General features: G+C 50.1%; 1 long non-coding RNA gene across 1 annotated transcript; it reads right to left on the bottom strand.

Moving 5' to 3' along the window:
- Positions 1-1,286: 1,286 nt before the first annotated feature.
- On the bottom strand, positions 1,287-16,210 carry LOC115031562 (uncharacterized). Its single transcript, XR_003837236.1, has 4 exons — positions 15,967-16,210; positions 14,731-14,820; positions 4,716-4,871; positions 1,287-2,115 (listed from the first exon to the last, which is right to left on the bottom strand). It is a non-coding gene; the product is annotated as an uncharacterized LOC115031562 (long non-coding RNA).
- Positions 16,211-18,090: the final 1,880 nt, after the last annotated feature.

The following is an 18,090-nucleotide window of genomic DNA, read 5'->3' as shown; positions in this document are numbered from 1 at the left end:
ACATTTGAGTGCTTTCTCTACCTCTGGACTGTCTCAGTTTCCCACCACCAGCACTTGGTGCCCTCTGGGGCTGGAGGGGGGGTTCTGCCATTGCCTGGCTTGGGAGGCACTTTAAGCTTTCAGGTATTCTTGGGAACTCTCGGGAGCCCTTAAAGCATTTGAAATTGCCTGCAGTGAAGGTGTGGGTGAAGTTTTGAAAGTGGGGCCACTTGAGTGTTCAGGATTTCTGGGCAGCCTGCCAGTTTCTATTCCAATTAAATGCCCCATTTGGCCAGCTGGTGGGCCCCTTGGCGGGAAAAGAGTGATGTCCGAAACTGCCTGCGTCTGGATATAATTTGAGGAGGACGACAAGAGATTCATGTGCCGAAGGAGGGGGCATATCTGAGATGTGGTCAGAGCAAAATCAGTCCTTCATGGTCTTCAGAAAAGAAGCTTGTCCACATACCCGTCAGTGCCTCATTAGAAGTGAATCCATGAGGCACAGGAGAGACAGTGGCCAAGGCCCTGGTAAGCCTCTCCCTCTGAAGCTCTTTGTTATAATTAAAGGGCATCTTGGTGCCGTGCTGGCCTAGAACAGCTTCAGGAGAGCAGAATGGTGGAGCCCCCTGTGTGCAAGTCTCTCCACCGGTGCTCTGTGGATGCACAGATATCTCTGGAACATCTCAGAGTGCAGGTGTATGTAGAAAATGGGGAGGCTAAGGTCCAGGAAGTTAAACAGCTGAGGAGGATGGCTGTGAACTCAGGAGCAAATCCAGATGGCTTCTTTGACCCTCTGGCATCCACCAGAGCTTCATACGAAAGGAAAGGAAAGGCATGTACACACACACTTGCGTACACACGCTCACATGCATACACTCATATGTACAGATGAAAGCACACAGGCACATATCTGCACAAATATGCACATACATGCACACACACATACGCACGCACACAGGCAACCTTAAAAGTACAAGGTGGGAGCCGGATTCATGGAGCTGAAGCTGAGAAGAAGATGAAAAGCAGACTCTCCCACAGCATCTCTGGAAGCTTCTACAAGGAGGCAAGCACCCTCCTGATGACTTTCATTTGTGGAGGCAAGCCTGGCAACCAGAGCAACTTGGGGGGGGGGAGCTGTGTGGTTGACAGGACACATCAATTGGAGGTCCCATGACCCCAAAGCAGCTATCTTGGCTTGCAATCTGATTACCAGATGGATCCTTTCCCTAAGAAAAAAAGGGAACTTCATGCAAGAATCAAGACAAATGGCCACCCCTCCCACCCATTCCTCCCTCCCATCTGGCACTGTCTGTGAACATGAGGCCAGCAGTGGCAGCAGCCTTGTGTCACAGACACCAGGTATTTACAGTCTGTGATCAGCTGTGCTGCCAGTGGCTCTCAGCCTCATCCAACTGACCTGCGCAGCCATTTCAAGACACCGTTCTCTGATACCTGTCAACTCTCTGATCTGCAAAGGATTAGTAACTGACCGATTTCAAAGCAAATAGAAATGACACTCAGAAATGACACCCACACTCAAACCCGACGTCACTGAAGGTCTACTCTCAGCCTGGAACTCAACCTCCAATTGGGTGCCCATGATCCATGATTTGAGGCAGGCCTGCCAACCAACAAGAGAAACTGAACATGAGGATGACAGATAGTACCCCAATTTGAAGCCTGGGAGATGGCTCAGTGGGCAAGCACAAGGACCTGAGTTCAAATCCTCAACACGACTTAAAAGCTGGATGATGTGATATACGGCTGTAAATCCTAGTGTTGGATCTTGACACAGGCAGACCCCCATCCACTGGCCAGTCTAGTCAAAAAGTGAGTTCCAGGTTTGCTAAGAGATCTTGTCTCAAAAATCAAGCTATCCAGAGAGCCCCCAGCATCCACCCATCCCCACCTCCCTAATGCTGGGGTCATACACACACGCCACCTTTCTGGCTTGCTATACATAGGAGCTGCAGATGGAACTCAGGCCCTTCCTCAAGCTCACACAGCCAGTGCTTTGCTGACTGAAGCGTCTCTCCACTGGAAGGGTCTCTTCTGGTTCACAGTCTCAGAGGGTCCCGTTCATGTTCTCGACATCACCATGGTGGGAGTAGAGGAGTAGGGGAGGGGTGTCTCATCCTATGATGGACAGGAAGCAGAGTGTGAGGACAGAACCACAGACTCACTGTTACATTCAGAGGCATGCCCCAGGGACCTCTTCCTCAGTGCCCATTTTCAACATGTCCACCAGCTACAAAACAGTACCACTGAGCACTCAGCACGAGACCATATGGTGGTCCTTTCAGATGGAAGCCATCCACTTCCTTTTCTCAGATGGGCACTTGTCATCAGCCTAGGTAATCCAGGATGACACAGCTCAGGCACATACGCAGACTCGCTGTTCCAAATAGTGCCACACTCACAGAGACAAGGATGGGAACTACTTGATTCTTCAAGAGACAAGAGAGCGAGAGAGAGCAGTCAGCAGCTCAGAGCACTGAATGCTCTTGCAAAAGACTCAGGTATCCAGAACCCATAGGGCAGCTCACTGTCTATAACTCCAGTTCCAAGCGATTCAATGTCTTCCCCTGGCTTCTGAGGGCACCAGGCACACACATGCAGACAAAACACCCATACATATAAATTTTAATTTTATTTGTTTGTTTTTGTTTTTGTTTTTCAATACCAAGTTTCCCTGTGTAGCTCTAGTTGTCCTAGAACTCACTCTGTAAGCTGGTCTCGAACTCAAGAGATCTGCCTGCCTCCGCCTCCTGAGTGCTGGAATTAAAGGCATGCGCCACCACTGCCCAGTTAAATTTAAATTTAAACAAATAAAATAGTATGCTGTGGAGGCAGAATGGTCAAATATCATCTTTAGAGGAAACAAAAAGGACTTGGTTTTACATCATTGAACTCATTTACACAGGAGGTGACGAGTATGTCTGTTTCACCGCATCTAGCATCTCACACAAAGGACTCAAGCCTGGGTGGAACCACCCCAAAGCTGGTCCACATCCACAGCTGAGGCTGTCATCTCTGAGTGTCTTGCTGAGCTATGTGGCCTTTTTTAGCTTGAACTCCCTCACAATATGGTGGATTGGATTCAGAACAGAGAGGCTAGATGGACACCATATGACCTTAACTGACTGTGACTTAGAAGCTATCAGTAGCCATTCTGCCAACTGCTTCATCAGAGTGACATGGGTCTGCCTGAACTCAGAGGAAGATTTGCTCAACATAGGAGATTTGCTCAACAGAAACTATAAGCTTAGTGTGGCAAAAAGTGCTGGTGCATTAGGAGAACCATGGATGCCACTGTCTTTGGGAGCTGCCACCTACTCTGGCATCTCAGTAGGATTCTAGAACTTTCCCTGAGCCTACCCTTCCCCCACCAATCCTCAAGTGCAATATCTCATTCTCAGGTATTCTAGGGAAAGGGTCTCTTTACTCTGTGCTCAGTAGATGGCAGCCACAAGGATCAGGGACATGGTCATCAAAACCCAGCTGCTGGAGCCTCTCTGCTGACTCCCTGTAGCACCCTGGTCCCTGCGTGTCCCTGGTGGGTGGGTGGGAAGCAGGAGAAACCCAGGCTCCAAGGCAATGTGATTCTTGTTGGATTGCCTCATCCCCCAGAGGGCGTTGATAAATGGTGAGATAAGCCACTAATTCCTGGGTGCTACTCTCAGAGACATGGTGTCTAGTGAAGTGCACCCATCTCCTTATCACACCAAGGACAGGCTGATGTCACCCCACTGAGGGTGGCAGAGGGGCTGCAAACCCTAATGGATTTGTCCCATCTAGATAAGATAGTCTCAGGCTCCCCATAACACAGTAATTCATTTTTCAAGCAGGGTTGAGAGAAATGCTGGAGGCAGGGGAGGTTGGGGGTGGGAGGTGTCTGATTAGTCCCTGGTGGTAGCTGTTTTTCTAGGGATACAGCATCCTAGAATATTCTACATAGAAAGGCAAGCAGAAATGGCCTCACTGAGGATAACAAGGGTCACCCTAGAGAGAGGTCCAGGCAGGGCATGGTGGTGCACACCTTTAATCCTAGCACTTGGGAGGCAGAGGTGAGTTTGAGGACAGCCTAGCCTGCGTAGTGAGTTCCAGGACATCCAGGACTACAGAGAGAGCCCTGTCTTAAAAGAGAAAGAAAGAAAGGGGGAGGGAGGGAGGAAGGGAGGGAGGGAGGGAGGGAGGGAGGGAGGGAGGGAGGGAGGGAGGAAGGAAGGAAGGAAGGAAGGAAGGAAGGAAGGAAGGAAGGAAGGAAGGAAGGAAGGAAGGGAAAAAAGAAAAGAAAAGGCCCAGCTGTTTGAATTTTAACCCAACCTTTGTAAGCTATGACCCAAATGAGTGAATCCCCGGGCATTCTGAGCCTTAATCTGTGAAACTGGATGAGCCAATGCCACTGTAAGACTAAAATGTGGCATCAAGGAAGGGATAAATATATGTGACTAGCAGGGGAGTTCCAAACTAGATCAGGACCCTGAGTTCATATCTCACACTGGCACTCATTGGCTGTGAGGCTCAAGCTAGTAAATTTACCTAAACCAAGTCACTTTTCATGTATGTGTGTAATATGCATATGTGTGTGCATGTTTTTGCATTAGCACACGTGTATGCATGCATGCATGTACATGACGCATATAGAAGCCTGAAGCTTCTGTTGGGAACCATCTTCAACCACTCTTTGACCTTAGTCACTGAGGCAGGGTCTCTCAATCAAACCCAGAGCTCACCTGTGTGGCTGGCTAGTCTTGCTCTGGGAATCCTTCTCCACCTTCTGAGGCTAGCCCCAACCTTTGGGGCATTTCCATGGATTTCTGGGGTCCTGAAGTCCATTCCTTACAGTTGGGCAGCAATCATGTGAATCACTCAGCCATTTTTCCATCCCACTTAAAAAAAGAAAAGAAAGTTCAAACAGATCCTGACTTACTAAGTTTTGACATTTTGTCTTCCTCTCCCACAGTACATAAGCAACATTCATTCAATAGAAACTATTTCAGGGCTGGGGATGTGACTTGGTTGGTAGAGTGCCTGCCCAGAATGCACAAGGCTTTCCTCAGCACAGCAGAAACCCAGTATGGTGGCACATACCTGTCATTCCAGCACTGGGGAGGTGAAGGCAGGAGGATCAGAAGTTTAGGGTCACCTTTGGTTACAAACCTAGTGTGTGGTGAGTGTGAGCTACAGGATACCCTATGCAAAATAAAACAAAATAAAACAACAACAACAAAAAAACCCAAAACAAGTGTACTTGCGGTTTGAGTTTGCTGTCTCTTCAGGTCAGGGATAGATATGCAGTCTGAACTTCTCCCACATTTCAGCACAGCAGAGTGACCCCAACTTCAGCCAGGGGCCACGGGGTGGGAGAGGGTGAGAGATTTTGACTCACTTTCCAGTCCTGGTGCATTTAGCCTGAAGTGGGCTTCTGGGAGGGGATCCCAATGAGAGTCGAGGAGTATCTGTATATTCCAGGAAGGGAGAATTCCCATTCTGTCCAGGCTTCAGGAATGGAGTCACTCACAGTGTCACAGAGGTGGAATCTGGACGGGTTTGCTACAGACTAACTCTGGCTCCTCTCATCTCCTGCCTACCTGCACAGCCCAACACCACGACCATAAGAACTGGTCAGAAGACAGGACCACCTTTTATGGGACCACTGTGGGGGCCTTCTCTGTAGGCAGTCCAGTGTTCCACAAAACTCACCAGACCCACAAACACGCCCCACTCAGATTCATGTCCTCTTGGACCCTCCTCTCCCTGAATGAAGGAAAAGTCAAGCAAGGATGCCAGTGTTTTTTGCCACCCCCCTCACATGCCACTTTGAAACACCCAGAAATGCAGCCCAAGCCTAGGGTCAATGCATATGGGGCAGTTTGTGCAGAGGAGTTGAGGGCCCAGAGATGTACCATGCCCACCCTCCAACTTTTCCCAGGGGAACCCCCACTACCACTAAATGGTGGGAAACCATACCAACCATCAATAGACCATAAGTCAGCTCCAGACATTGCAGAACTCAAAAGTCAAGGTCCCTTCATTTGAGGATAGCATAGATGCTCTAAGCATCATTCTCAAGCAAGGAACGGAAGCAAGTGTCCCCAGCATCCACACAAAGAGCTGGGTGTGGCAACTCTGTCCTATAATCCTAGTGCCAGTAAGATGGAAGGCAGAGAGAAGTATATCCCCAGAAGCCTGGGGGCAGATAGCCTGGCCTATGTGAAGTTCCTGGCTAAGTTCAATGAGAGAACCTACCTCACACAAAAGGGGGAATGCACATAAAGAGAGAAGCTGGAACTGCGCTCTGACCTCTACACTGCACCACCCAGGTCTACACCTGCACCCACAGAGATGCAGCATACGAACACACATACACACACTGCATAATACATGCACATACACACACACAGATGCATAATACATGCACACACATCTGACACCATACACAAATGCCTAATATACACACACACACACAAATGTGTGCACACATGCATATGCACACATATACACACAGAAATGCACACATACATGCATACCCACAGATATACATGCATGTAAACACACACAGACGTGCATGTGTGTAAAAACACATACACACGAAATTGGAGCAAACATAAAAAGAGAGATATGAGAAAGCACTAGACAAGTCTCAGCCAGTGATGTCCCCACAGAGTGGCCATCGGTGCTGCCCACCCAGGAGGCTCCATCTGTGCCAGGCACTTCCTTACCAAGCTACTCCTCCCTCCCCATGAGGTCAGCCTGTGGTTATCTCCGAAGATGCTGATTCACCAAAATCAATGCTAAATTCAGACTCAATCAACTTGACATTTGCTCTCAAAGTGCTAAAGGTTCTTCTGGAGAATCCAAACTGGAACAGAAGCTCCTGTGTTGGGTGTCTAGGAACCCCACAGAGATCTCTGTGAGATCAATACAGGAGATAATACTATGTTTTTTTTTTTTTCACTAAGAACCCAGCGCACACGAAGAAGTGTGAGAAACTGTGTCAGACGTCAGAGACATTCATGTTCTCACCCAGAAGGAAAGGGTTCAAGCCACTCTGATGATGTCAAGACTTAATTTTACATTTTGGATGGTGGAACCACAACTCTGACCCTCTAACCCCATCCTGACCTGGGAGAGAAGATCAGTCCTTGGGCAGAGCCAGCGTCACCAGTGCATCCCCTGGAAAATAAAAGGCTGCTCTGGAAACCATCAGAAAACATTAAAGACTAAAACTACATTTGGAGCCATCACAGTTCAGGGGCATGAGTCCACTCTGTTGAGAGCTGCTGTAGATAAGGGGTCTGTTTATTGAATTAGGTGGGGAAATGAAGAAAAAAAATCCTGAAATTCATGGCTGAAAATATTCCATTTCTGAACCAAGACTGTTTGCTGTTAAAAGGGAGGGGTGGCCTGGCTTATCCATGAACAAAGGCAATTTGTGGAGAATCTGGATATGGTGGAGTGAAAGATGAAAGGGGAGACCTAGTTAGACATACGAGCTCGCCAGCCGGTCCCTGCAAAAATGCGGAGATTCGAGATCAATCAGAGAACTAACACAGATTGAAAGGTTACAGCACACAATGAATGACATCATGTGGCCAGATCTCGCCAGTAATATATGATGAGCCTGCTGATAACGCAATACCAGTCCAGCTGTCGAGCTGCACAGTGAGGTGTTCACAGGAGACAGCTCAGCTCTCCCATCTGCAGCTGGGCAGCACACAGCAGGGGTCAGCTTGCTAAGGCTGTGAAGGAAACCTACCTGCAGCCAATGAGAAGCCCACGAGTGCTCTGAAACTGTAGATTTCTGTTAACCTACTGGCATAAACCTACTGGCAGGGTAGAAAGCTGGGGACATTGCAATCCGACTGCAAAAAAGTGAGCCCAGAACTCTTCAGGGTACCTATATCTTTGAAGTGTGCCCATTTTTAAGTCTTGTAAAAAACAAAAAAGATTGGGAAGAACCTCCAAGTGGAACTGGAGTTGGGTAACTGTTTCTGCACCAATGGGGAAGCAAAAGTGGGTAGCTCTCCTGCAGTGACACTTGTCAGAGCCCCCTGAACCACACATCAGTGTACACAGCAGTTAAGGAACCCAACTTTTGTGTGAAGGTGTGGGGACAGAGAGGAGGCCAAGGGAGGCTAAAAGATTGTTATTAGCAGAGTGGCGGGAGGGACCCCTGGATATGGGGGACGGTGTGCAGCATCTAGTCTGGCAGACTTGGAAGATGGCTCTATGGAGCCTGGTACTACCTGTCCACAAAAGCAGACACAGATGATGACCATAGCCTAATTACTTCCCAAAGACTGCCCCTCAGATACCACTAATATGTTCACTAATGTGAATTTGGAAGACAGGGCTTCAATATATAAGTGTGGGAATCCATGGTTTAGAGGGTGACATAACTCAATCCATAGCAACCAAATCCAGCATGTATCTTTCTGAGGGCAAGGGTATTTACTAGACTCAGAAAGTTTGCTCTTAATATTTGATTCCAAAGGAGTGTGCTCACTCAGATTATTCTGACGGTCCCCATGCTGTTCTTCACAGCCTTTGATTTCAAAATAAGATCAACCACTGATCCTATCTCAGTTTTCTAATGACTCCTGTCTTGTTCTCATGAGGTCAACATTTAAAAGAGGAATGTGCAGTTTTTGGCTATGCTGGCCAGTCAGTGAGTCTCCAGGGATCCACCTGCCTCTGTCCCCGAGTGCTGGGCTGCAGGTACATACTGTCACGCCTGGCTTTTGTGTGGGTCCTGGGGATCTGAACTCACATCCTCATGCTTGTGCAATGAGTGGTTCCTCAATTTGTGTCCACCCACACAAGATGTCTTTGACAAGAATATCACTCAGAAGTGACAGCCCCCACTCCCAGCTATACCCCATCAGGAGCATGTGGCATTAGCTAGTTCTACTTCTAGTGACCCTAACTTTGATCTCTAGACTAGGGAGTGTTCCCCCTGTGGAGTCACTAGGGGCTGGGGAGGGTTTCCCACTGTGAAGGGGAGTGTTCCCCCTGTGGAGTCATCAATCTTCTCTTGGAATGTGCTAACTCAACCAGGAAGATGTGGGGGAGCATTTAAAGACTCCAGACCTCCTCAGAGCTGGAGGAATTGTTGCACAAGGATAAGGACCTGAGTTCAAATCCTCAGGACCCACACCAAAGCCAGGCATGACAGTATATACCTGCAGCCCAGTACTGGGGGACAGAGGCAGGTGGATTCCAGAGACTCACTGACTGGCCAGCATTGCCAGATCAGTGAGCTCCAGGCTCAGTGAGAGACCCTGTCACAAACAAGGTGGAGAGCAGTAGACAAACACATCCTCAAATAACTTCCGGCCTCTTTATGCACACACCACACACAATGTACATATATCCAGACAACACACACACACACACACACACACACACCGAGTATTAAAGACTTCTTACACTTTCCCAGCAGAGTTCACAACTCTCCGTGGCTATGATTCTTACCTGAATTACTCTACTGGCTACGAATGTGACTTCTAACTCAATCATCCACTGCTCTCTCAGTGCAGAGAAGAGTTCTCCCCGATGCTTATTCATGCACCCCATCTGTTCATGCACCTGGATACAGCCTGTGGGATCTTGTTCTGGGGACCAGGTCCAGAGCTCGAAGTCTGGGCTATGGGAATGTACTCCATTCAAGCTAACCACATGTCTTTTGATTCACCCCAACATGGAAAGCTCTCGTCTCTCACTGGTGAGCTTCAGAGAGCAGAGGAGCATCTTCAAAGGACACATGACAATCACGCATCTGTGTGGTGTTTCTCAAGGAGACAGAAGTCTGATGGCTTCCAACAGGTCTCAGGGACTCTATCGTCTCCCCTAAATGCAAGGAGACTCTAGAGCAGGGATGTGAATGGACCTCCTATGCTGACCCAGCCACAATCTCACCCAAGGTTCAAACTTGGCCATGGTGGAGACATCAGCCCCTAAGCAGACTTCCCCTCCTCATCCAACTAGGGTCAGCTTGACTGGACAGAGGTGCACCGTGGGAGCTAGTGACTCAATGTGACTTCTGGTTTGTCCCTGAAGATGACTCTGGGAAGGCTGGCATATGAACTAGTGGTTATGTGGAGAAGGTCTGTCCCTACTATGGGCAGCACTATCTAGAGAGAACAGCCAAGAAGCCCTCTTTACTGGTGGGGAACTTCCTCTCCCTCCCATCTGGGGCCAAGACCTTGTGGGAACCTGCAGAGCAGCACTAGGGCACCTGGGAAAGACAGCAAATCAGAGACTGCTGGTACCTGACATCTGAGCTTCCAGCTTCTGGGGGTCAAAACATAAAGGGGGAAAGCTAGATCCTAGATACCAGTTGTCCTGGAGCCTAGCCAGGGACCCTAGTGTCCTCAGCCATTAACTGAAGCAAGGAGGACTTAGCAACCCTTGGTGTAAGACAGGCCACCCCCACCAGGAGCTTGGTATTTTCGATGGTCTGGCAGAGCACATGGCTCCTCACACACATGTCGCCTCACAGAGTCCGTTTCTAAGGAGTGGAGTGCATGCGGGTATAGCATGGTGCCCCAGGTACCTCAGGGACACATACTCTGCAGTGCTCACCTCTCTTCCTATGAACATATGCTCAAAGCATGACTGACAGCCAGGCCTAGAGCTGCTGTCACCAGGAGACATGAGGAAGGTACAAGTGAGCTACCTTGTCACCTGTGTTTCAATGTCTCTGTCTCACTCTGGGGACTGGCATACAGCCGTGCAAGGTTGGCCCTGTGCTGGGGTCAACAGAAAATGGGCTGCTACTGGTGGTCCTCAGCCCACAGAAATGCCACCCATAAACATGGCACCTAGTAGCAGAGCCAGAGTGAGGGTCAGGCTATGTCCTGCCCTGCCTGATAGGAGAGAGTTCCCACAGAAGCAGGCCCATTGTCTGTAAGCTCTTATCTGCCAAGGCAGACATCCCTTTCATAGACATCTGCCACCCCTTGTCCCAGCTGGTCTTGGGTTTCCACTGGAGGGAAAGGCTGGAGTTGGAATAAGGAGTTACAGCCAAAGAGGGCAGCTCTGTTTGCGTCCGGCGTGCCAGGCATGGCTCCCACGGGCTCAGATGTCTAGCTGCACAGGTGGCAGCAGGGATGTGCCTCTGCTCCTGGGTTGCAGCACCTCCCCCTGGTCGGCTGTCCTCCACTCCTCTTTCTTTTCCCTTCCCTTTTCCCTCCTTTTTTGCTTCTTTCGTGTGTGTGTCTACACATGTGCAGACAGCATGCGTGTGCCGGTGTGCACAGGTGCCCGTGGAGGCTAGAGGGCATCATCATCTGTCTTCAGTCACATCCCATTTTTCCTTACATGTATTGTCTTTATTACTGGTGTGTGTGTGTGTGTGCGTGTGTGTGTGTGTGTGTGTGTGTGTGTGTGAGAGAGAGAGAGAGAGAGAGAGAGAGAGAGAGAGAGATGGGAGTGGGGGTCAGAAGACAACTTTTGGGAGTCACTTCTTTCCTCCTACCGTGGCTCCTGGGTAAGGAACTCAGGTCATTAGGCTTGGTTGGCAAGCCCCTTTACCCGCTGAGCATCTCGAAGGCCCTCTGCCTTATCTGTTGAGGAGTTTATTGACCTTGGGGCTCACTGATTTGGAGAGGCTGCCTTGCCATTGAGTCCCAGGAATCCACCTGTCTCTCCTCCCTAGCACTGGGGGAGCTTTTTACATGAAGGTTGGAGATCCAACACCGGTCCTCATGCAGCACTTTTACAGCTGAGCCACCTCCCCAGTCCTTCCTTCCTTCCTTCCTTCCTTCCTTCCTTTCTTTCTTTCTTTCTTTCTTTCTTTCTTTCTTTCTTTCTTTCTTTCTTTCTTTCTTCTGTCCTTCCTTCCTATCCCCTCTCTCCTTCCCTCTTCTCCTTCCCTCCCCCTCCCTCCTCTTTTCAACAGGTATCTAGGCATCTCGTGGATTCTAACTATTAGTAAGAACTCTCCGTGATTCACAGGTAGTTTATAATTCAAAGCTCAGGCAAGCAATGTCACAACAGAACGGGACTTGGTTCAGGGCTGTGGAGCCTATAGAGGGTCACTTACCCTAGTCAGCCTGGCCAACTCACTCCTAGCTCCTTGGAAAAAGATCCTGTGATCAACTCTGACTACTAGACAGTAAAAGACAGGCAATGTGGGAGGGTAGGAGGAGACCACTGCAGAGGGGAGTGCAGGGAGTGGCTGAGAGAGCCCACAGGACTAGAACAGGAGGCTGAGCCCGGAAGAGGGTCCAGCTGAGCTCTGTCGAGGCTCCAGCTGGTAGGTGATGTTGCCTTCTCACATGAGCTTTAACCTTTCTGTCTCACAGGGGTAGTATCAGGACAAGGTCACAGCTAAGGCCTCTGCTGTGATAATACTGCTGGCAGGGGTTGGGTGGGGGAGTGAGTCATGGGGGGGTGGGAGGTGGGGGGGCAATGGCAGTGGTGAAATAAGCTGGTAGCAAGAACTGGGGAAAGGCAAGATAGGCTTGTGGGCAGACAGACGGACAAACAGACGGAATGAAAGGAAGGATGGAAGGAGTGACAATGACACATGGTCCTCCTTTTCGACCTCAGGCAAGGTGATGGAAGGGCGACTGTGAGGACCACCCATTACAGATAGGGTGGGAAGAGGGCAGGGAGACCATGCAAACCCCAACACCGTCACCTCAGTGGCTCACATGGTAGCAGCTAGGAAGTGGGGGAGGGTACGTAGGAAAGGCATCACAGAAGGCTTCTGTACTGGAGAATGATGGCAGAGGGCCAGGGACCTTGCCAGAAATGTGGCAAGCAGCAGTCAGACCTTCCCTCTAACGCTCTTGAGGGCCCTCCTCTGAGCTCTGATCCAGCCCACTGAGAGAAGACCAAGGAAACCCCAGAATCATCCTGAACATTCTATGATTCCTGACACAATCATTTGACAGGTGCCAGGCTGTCAGGAGCTGACAGCCAAGGCCCCTCCTTAAAAAGGAGCTTCTAAAAAGCATCCAGAGGCAGAGACTAAAACAACAAACAGAAAACCAGCTGTGAGACCAGAGGCTTTTCAGGAAAAAGAAACGTCTGGAGGAGGGGCTGGGGTGTGGCTTGGTGGCACAGTGACTGTCTAGCAAGGCTGAAGCTCTGGGTCCCATTCCCAGCCCAGCACACACCAGGTATGGTAGTCCTGTGTCTGTAATCCTGACATTTGAAGGCACAGGCAAGAGAAGTCATTATAGGCTTTATGGTGAGTTTGAAGCCAGCCTGAGCTGCCTGACACCGTAGCCTCTAAGGCACCTATGCTCACAGGCATCCCCCTCCCCTCTATTCACACACACTTTAAAAGTAAAAATCGTTTTTAGAAAGCAAACAGTGGCACTGTGCCTTTGACCATCCATGGAAGGATTGGCTCCTGACCCGAGGCAAGAGTAAGAGCAAAATGGGACCCCTTCCAATGCATGACTCAAGCCCACACTGTAGCCATTCTTCACATGGCAGCTACAGCAGCACCAGCTCTACCCATGGGGGAGGGACAATGCCAAGATGGAGGAGCTGGGCACAGAGCTTCAGAAGACCCTGGGAGTGTAGCAGCATACTTAATAGGAAGCTAGTGGTACGGGTGACAGTGCGTGATTCAGCCCTCCTTCTGACAAGCTGAGGACAGCCAGACCTTGCTTGGCTTGTCATGATCTCTATGCTGACCACATTCTAGGTCTTCTCTCTCCAGCTGCCTCTACCCATGGGGAGCACTCCTCCCTCTAGCTGCCTTTGCCTAGTGGGAACACCCCCCCTCCAGCTGTCCCTGCCCACAGAGAGCACTCCCCCTTCCAACTGCCTCCACCTAAGGGGAACATTCCCCCCTCCTGCTCATCAGGGGCTCACTCTTCAGGTGTGAGCCCTGCATCCCAACTTCACCAGGAAAGCCCTGCCAACACCAGAAACTCTCTGTAGTTCTGAGGCCAGGCTCAGATCACAGTGAAAACCTGCTGGCCCCTGCTGTGTCTCCACAGCTCTTTGACCCTCTGTGTCCTTTTGGCCTCCCAGTGCTCTGAAAATACTGGCCTAGTGTTAAAAGGAGGACAAGAACCTTCACTGCCAGGTCACCTGCAGCCTGGTACCTACTAGTTACTGAGGACTGCAGCCAGCTCCGGGCTGTCTCTGAGCTCCAGGGAAGAACCAATTGCTGAAGAACAATTAATTGGGCAGTCAGCAAAGGGATGCTGCCCTGAACATTGTGGTTTTCAAAAGGTACTGGACCATCCAGGTGGCTGTCAGCTTTTGCTCTGGGACTGTCCTCAGAGGTGAAAATCCTGTCTGTATCTAGCTCTTGCCATGACCTGCCAAGCCTCAAGGTCACTGTCCACAGACCCCTTGCCATTGATGATCCAGAATCTAGTGCTGGGCAGATTGCCATGAGACAGATGGTTGGCCTCTGAGGGGTAAGTCACAGCTTATGAATGGCAACTCAGCCCACTGGACTAGAGACGGGAAGCCCTTATGTCTTGAGACTTTCCCTACTCAGTCAAACCTATTTGGAAGGCTGGTAGGAGCATGTGGCAAAGCGAGCATCCTCCAGCCCAGGAACACAGGAGCAAGGGAAATACAGCCAGGCAAAGCAGATTCTCTAGAGCGACCCCTGCTGGTGGGGGAAGTGACAGTGAGGCTGCCTGGCAGCCACTGGGCTCAGGCAAGCAAGACATCCTAAAAGGTCCACAGGGCTGGAGGGTTGGCTCAGGGGTTGGAACTCTTGATGCTCTCACAGAGGACCAGAGTTCAGTTCCCAGTACTCACATGGGGCAGCTTGCCGCTGTCTGTAACTCCAGCTCTGTGGACACCAGCACTCATGTGGATGCACTTCTCACACAGGCAGGCAGGCACACACTGGAAGGAAAGCAAAAATAAGGCCCAGGCCTGGTGGCGCACACCTTTAATTCCACCACTTGGGAGGCAGAAGCGAACAGAGTCTTGTGAGTTCAAGGCCAACCTAGTCTATACATGAAGTACAAGTTCAGACGGGGGCTACATAGTGAGACCCTATCTCTAAATGAATAAAATACAACACACAGCACAACCTCGGCATAAGCCATGTCTCTGGAGGATCTCAAATCCCCTGAGATTCACAATAACCTTGGAGATCATGCAGCAGAGACAGGCCATGGATCCACCCACCCTCCATCAGAACTAGGCACACCCCAAGATGTGCATCTACAGGCCCCTCCCGGAAAATCCATGCCCACATACATGTGCTGCAAAGACAAGAACAAGGCTGCTCCCACGCTGCTGAGTTTCATGTGTCAACCTGCCAGAGCCACGGGAGTTCTGGGATATGATTCACACTCATACTTGGAGACTTTGAGTAGAGAGTCCTCCCCCATGTGTGTGGGCCTCGCTCATCAGCTGGAGTACTGAACAGCATCCAGAGCTCCACAGAAGCAATTTCCCTGGCAGATGGCTTTAGATGGAAAGTGGAGGCCGTGAGGCCACCCTGCAGGCTGCAGCCTCCTCCACAGAGCCAGCCAACTCCACACAGGTCCTGCACATCTATCTACTTATCTCCTTCCTCCTGCCAGCTAGCTTCCATCCATCTTCCTCCTCCTGCTGCTCCTCTCCCTCCTCCCCTCCCTCCTCTTCTTATATTCTTTCACCATTCCATCTTTCTTCTTCCTCCTCCCTCCCTCCTTCCCCTCTATTCTCTTACACTCTACATGTGTCTCCTGTAATTATTTCAGGGTTCCCTCCTGAATCTAAGGGACACCTAGTCAAATCCTCTCCCTGCAACTCTCTCGGACCCCCCTAACCCTTTCTCACACCACTGCAGTAGTCCAGCCCCCTCATCAGCCAGTCACCCTCATGGCTCCCAGTGCTCATTCTCAATCCAGACCTAAGGCACTTGTCTCCTGCTCCCCAGCCCCTAAGTCCCTGATAGCTCTGTCCTGCCTGCGTGTGCACTACTGTTCAAACTCCTAGGCAACCATCAAATCTCTCACAGTTTGGATCCAACCCGCTTTGGTATTGTATATCTCTCACCTCTCCTCCATGTATGCAGTGTTAAGATCAGCATGCCCAAGCTCTGGGAAACAGATGAATTCCCTGGGAAGCTGGTTGGCTGTGTTTCTGAGCCTCAGCTTTGGAGAGTCAAAGCCACAGGATGGCCAGGACTCTGCCCAGGTGATTGTTGTTATGGTGATGGTGGTGAGTTATCTAAGATTCCCTGCTGAGGGTCGCTTCTTGATCTAATCCTCTGGTTTTCAGGCTTTGCTTACCCTGCATATTTGGCACAGGGCATCAGTCCCTTACCCATCTGCCTCTCAGAACTGTAGTCCTCCCCTTCCCTCCCTGTGTGGGTGTGCTTCCCTGGCACCCTGCTGCTGTGTACAGCCCAAGACTCCTCCCATATGGTAGCTGTTTCCCCACATGGAGTTCTCCATTCGGTACAGTATGGAGCCACTGTGGGCAGGGACCATCCCAGCTTCCCAGTGCACAGGGCTGAGTCTGCACAGGGGCCAGCACATGCTGTTGCTTGCTAATGGGGAAAGAGCCCCCAGCAGCTGCTGGCAGGCAGAGGCCCCCAAGCCTTTCCTGACACCCACACCCAGCAGCCGGGGGGATCCCTAGGCAAGCACAGCTGGCTTAAAAAGGAAGCACAAAGTTTCAAAGCTCCCTCCACTTTATTTTTAGAACCTGTGACTCATTCCCAGGACCAGCACTGGAGGCCAAGCAAGGAAGATGCCTGAAGTCTGGGGCCCAAACTGGGCTGAGATTTCAGGCTGTGACTTCCTACCAGTGCTGAGATCTGTACTGTCCACACTATCACTGGTGGTGGTACCTGAAACAGAACAGAGGAAAGCCAGCACCCCCTGCCTGTATGCCCACAGTGGCTGCTTCAGCTCCAAAGGCTCCTGCTTTTCTTCCCTTGCTCTGCGTGACTCTTATACATAAGAGTATTGGGCCAGAAAGAGGGTTCATTAGGTAAAGACACCTGCCACCAAGCCTGAAGACCTGAGTTCAATCCCTAGGACCTATGAAGTGGAAGGAGAGAATCAACTCCAGCAAGTTGTTCTCTGATACACACACACACACACAAATAAATAAATGTAACGAATAGGGTCTTTGATGCTGCCTCCTCTAGCTATAGTTTGAGACAGCTGGTGTGCCCCCTAAAAGTTCATGTTCTTGGTCCCCAGTGTAAAAAGGTTGCCACATTGTGCGACCTTTAAGAGGAGGGGACTAACCAGGCATGGTGGCGCATGCCTTTAATCCCAACACTCGAGAGGCAGAAGCAGGCGGATTTCTGAGTTCGAGTCCAGCCTGGTCTACAAAGTGAGTTCCAGGACAGCTAGGGTTATACAGAGAAACCCTGTCTTGAAAACAAACAAACAAACAAAAAAAGAGGAGGGGCCTAATGAGAAGGTATTAGGTCATTGGGAGCCCCTCCTCCAATGAGATTAAGTTTCCCAAAGGAGCCCAGTTAGTTCCCAAGGGAAATTGTTAACAAAGAACAAGGCTGACCCCTGCCCTCTGGTCAGCTTCCACGTACTATGGGATCTCCCCACTTGTACACATTTCAGCCATCCTTTATGACAGTGTCATTAAAGCCAAGCAGATGTCTATGCTGTGCTCTGGAACCTCTGTAGTTGTTCACGAAATAGACCTCTTTACTTCATAAAGTCCCCGGCCTTGGGTGTTCCATTATAATCACTGAAGGGAGACTAGGATGCTGTGCATATGGTTTGTCTCTATTTAGATGGGTCTGTCTGTTTAACTAAAATCTGTTATTGTCATTTGAAGTCATGTTTGTTTGCTTGTATTCCATTTTCCAAGAAAAGTCATCCAGTCAACTTTATAGTGCTGGGATTAAAGGAATGTGCCGTATGACTGGCTCCTGGACTTTATTAAAAGAAAGGGAGCTGAAGACAGTGCCAACATTCATGTGGGCTACACATTCCTCTCTTCAGTCACAGTATGAGCAGCTGCCACACCTTCCCTGCCCTGGTGGAAAGTACCCTCCAACTAGGAGAAAATTAATCCTTCCTTCTTATCTTCCTCCCTCCCTCCCTCCTTCCCTCTCTCCCTCCGTCTCTCCTCTCTTTCCTCTCCTTCCCTCCCTTCCTCCCTCCTTCCTTCCCTCCCTCCTCCCTTCCTCTCCTAAGT

Source organism: Mus caroli, unplaced genomic scaffold (genome assembly GCF_978045245.1).
Source record: "Mus caroli unplaced genomic scaffold, Mus_caroli_1 scaffold_8, whole genome shotgun sequence".
Taxonomy (NCBI): domain Eukaryota; kingdom Metazoa; phylum Chordata; class Mammalia; order Rodentia; family Muridae; genus Mus; species Mus caroli.
Note: the sequence above shows the minus strand (reverse complement) of the source record. Positions and strands in the feature narration are given on the sequence as shown.